This window comes from Vombatus ursinus, unplaced genomic scaffold (assembly GCF_900497805.2).
Source record: "Vombatus ursinus unplaced genomic scaffold, bare-nosed wombat genome assembly UNPS02014812.1, whole genome shotgun sequence".
NCBI lineage: Eukaryota > Metazoa > Chordata > Mammalia > Diprotodontia > Vombatidae > Vombatus > Vombatus ursinus.
Genome location: NW_020954590.1, coordinates 84,542,431 through 84,546,211, shown reverse-complemented (window position 1 = coordinate 84,546,211; position 3,781 = coordinate 84,542,431). Strand labels below are relative to the sequence as shown.

At 37.5% G+C, this 3,781-nt stretch overlaps 1 pseudogene; it reads right to left on the bottom strand.

The window, feature by feature from the left end:
* LOC114054010 overlaps window positions 1-3,427 on the bottom strand; it is a 5,570-nt pseudogene extending 2,143 nt beyond the window's left edge.
* Between the last annotated feature and the right edge of the window lie 354 nt (window positions 3,428-3,781).

Sequence of the window (3,781 nt, the reverse complement as noted above, 5' to 3'; positions counted from 1 at the left end):
AGAGAGAGAGAGAGTGTCCCATATCTCCCAAGGGAAAATTCCTTGAAGAAAACTGGTAATAGGGACAAGACCAAAGGGCCAGCTCCTATACATGTTGACTTCTTCCCAGAATCTTCCTCCCTCTTGAGGTTGAAGGGAGGTTGGACTTGTGTGTCTTCTCTCTTGAAACTTTAAGTTGGAAGATCAGTATGTCTCTTCTTACCAGCTTTCAGCAACTCTGTCCCTCATGAAAGCAGGGAGCATTGAACAATCAATTTCTTCCAGTGAGGAGTGAGGCCCATATCAATGGCCTTTGAGGCTTAGGTTACATATTATACTCACACATACACGTACACATGCATAATACAGAGAGAGACAGAGAGAGCATGCAAAGCTAGACTTACACTCCTTCACCTAACTCCAAGTTAGAGGAGAGCCAGATTGGAAAGAAAAGTTGAGCCTCTCTCCTTTTTCCCTTATGCTTGCTTAGAGGCCGTGGTCCCAAGAAATACCTCCCTTGCCCAGAGCAGAATGTTCCCTGAGGTACCCATTTTTCTTGAATGAAACTTTCTATGAGGTCCCTGATGCATTCTCTTATCTCTAGGAGATCTTGTTTAGAAGGCCCTAGCCTGGAACATCCCCTTTCCATTGGTGGAATTTGATTCCTGTTCCTCACCCTACCCCCAATTACCACTGCCACCCCTACAGGTCCTGCCTTCCAACACTTTCCCCCAGTTCTCTCAAATCTGAATGTAGACTAATCATCCAAAATAGGTTTTCTTTGAAACTAAAGAATTATTTATATGTCTATTTAACATATATAGGTCACCTATGCACTTTGTAGCTTCCTCTGCTCCCCTTTCCATGGCTTTGCCACCAAAAACTGTGGAAGTGGAAGGGGGCTACACAGGAGTTAGGAGTATTTTGAATTTTTGTTTTTTTCATGGGTGGCTATGGCCAGAGAATTCCTCCTCTAGTATATAGCCTATTGGTTATGGGCCTTTCTGTAATTAGCTATAGGTCCTTAGAAAACAGATAAAGTCTAATATTTACCTTATTCTGTATATTTAATGTAAAAGGTTTCTTTTTAAACTTTTCTTTCAATTCAAATAAAGATATTTTACTAATTATCATCTTCATCAATCTCTCTCATTTTATTGTCATTCAGTATGTACAAAGACTTGCATTCAGATTTTAAATAAAAAATATTTGAAGAAAAACAGCACAACCTAAATGCTATTTTATATTTAATCAGCTGTCCTTTTATTTTGATATTCTGACATTTCAGAAAGATTTTTGAAAATTCAGTTTTCAGAGTTTGAAAAGAAAGGTGATATTTATTATCATAAAGAGGGTAGACAACTCTAGATAAATTAAATGACAACTTGAGATAAAACATTTATTCTCTTAGATCCCTTTCAGCTCTAAATCATATACATCATACAGTTGGACTTTTGGACCTTGTGATCTTATTGTCATAGCAATAAGGGTGGTGGAAAACACCAACTTGGTTCCTTGAAACCTTGACTATGAAGGAAACCTGGTGTCAGATGTAGGAGGCCTAGGTTCTGATTCTTCCCAGAATATCGCCTCTCTATCTCTTTTTATCTTTAAAGTGGGGGAAGTTGAACTATATCCCTGCCAGAATTGTTGTGAAGAAAGCTTTGTAACTTTTAAAGTCCTTTATAAATGTAAATTATTATTATTACTACTAATAATGTATGATTATTGCTAATAACATGTAGAGAAGCAAAGTGGCAATAGTGGATAAGAGAGCTAGTGCATATGGTCATTAAGACCTGGGTTCACATCTCACCTCTGATACATAATGTCTATATGACCCTGGACAAGTCACTTAAGGCACTTTTAGTGACTCAGAGAGTAGCACCACCCCCTAAAATCATAAGATTTAGAGCAGTTACTTATCCGCATTGGTAGAGGGGAGTTAGAGAATTTCTTCATTGAGAATTCCCACAAACCAAAGGAATCATGGATCTCCTTTTTCTAATATATAATGCTTATTTTGACACAGGATAAAACATTTTTAGAAAATAACCCAGGGCAGTGGAAAACATTTAAAATACAAAACATTCACCTGGTATTTAAGTTGTGGACTATGGTTATGTTCAGTTTCTGCCTAAAGCATTTTCCTTTCATACCGATACACGTAAGTATGGGGGAGAGGGGGTGGGAAACAACAACAACAACATCAAATGTGTTAGCATTCTGAAAACAGCAACAACCACTTTCTACTTCAAGGTAGATTTTATTCATAGTTGAAAAGAATAGTTCTGTTACTCTAACTTAACGTTCCGTTGTACCCAGAATCAAGGAGTCCATAGAGACATAAAAATATGCACATAGTATTTCCATACATAACATTTTCTGTTCATATTTGAATGTGAGTATAATATACGTGGTATTACACACAGACACAGATACATACACTCACACACATCCACACACATCACATAAAAAGCAAACTGTGCAAACAAATCTAGATACGAGTTTACAAGGAAAAAAGACAGTTATTTCCCACAGCCCATCAAAAGTCACATAAAAGTGTTCCATAAATGAGTCAATATGACTTTCCCAATTCATGGAGAGCTTGCTTGTCTCAAATTCATACAGAAGAAGAAGATTCATCATCAAGTCTTACTGCCTGGTGGTTAAAGCACTGTGGAAAGCCAGACCCACATTCGACATCCCCCAACATATTCTTGATGAAACTTGACGAGTACCAGTATCAGAAAAGCAGAAACATTTTTGTCAAGGGTTGTATGGGGTAGAGGAGCTTCTAAATATCAATAGACTTGCTGAAATTTCTGCTGGTTTAAACTGAGGAAGTTAAAACCTGGCAGAAATATACAGGAAGGGAAATCATTTTATTACCATGCTATCTGATCAACAGATCTTCATTTAAAAATAAAGTCAAATGGACTTTGAGATTCTGTTTTTGTTTTTCCTTTGTCCATGGAGGGGGAAGGGGAAGGCAGGAGGGAAAGAGATAAATAAATGCTTCTTAATAGAAAAAATAAGAAGAAATTTTAAAAGTTAAAAATAGTCAAACACTTCAGGAACTTCTGATCTTTTCCATAAGATGGCAGAGCTGTACAGTAAGCAAACCTTCATTCTGTCTAAGATCTCCAATGTACTGTTTTATATAGCAAGCTTGGGCTCTTCTCAGAGTGTCTCAGTCCCTATTTCAATAAAGTGTTATTCACAATGATTTAATTCTAATTTATTCTAATGAATAAAAACTAAAGAAAGCAAAAAATGGGTGGGTTTGGGAAGCCCCCTAATTCCAGTAACAGTGTGGGGCTGTAATTAAATTAATTCTAAGCAACACTAAATTAGTTCCCCTTGCCTTATTTTCTCTCATTTTACTTGACTTGTGGTTTTTATTTGAATACATAAAAAGTTGACTTGTCTCACCTGTAATCTTCATTCTCTAACTACATATTAGTGTGTGATGCTTCAGCCAGAGCCTCAGAAGCGTTGGAGTTGTGAAGAATGGGCCTAATACATACATATTAGTTACTGTTGTTATGACTCAGACAGCCATAAGAATTTCTTTCTTTTTCCTTCCTTCCTTCTTTCCTTCCTTCCTTCCTTCATTCCTTCCTTCCTTCCTTCCCTCCCTCCCTCCTTCTTTCTTTTTTCTTTCTCTTTCTTCCTTCCTCTTTTCCTTCCTTTCCTTCCCTTTCCCTCCTTTCTTCTCTCCCTTCTTTTTTCCCTTCCTCCCTCCCATCTCCCTTTCTTCCCCTTTCCCTTTTCCTTTCCCTTCCCTTCCCTTCCCCAC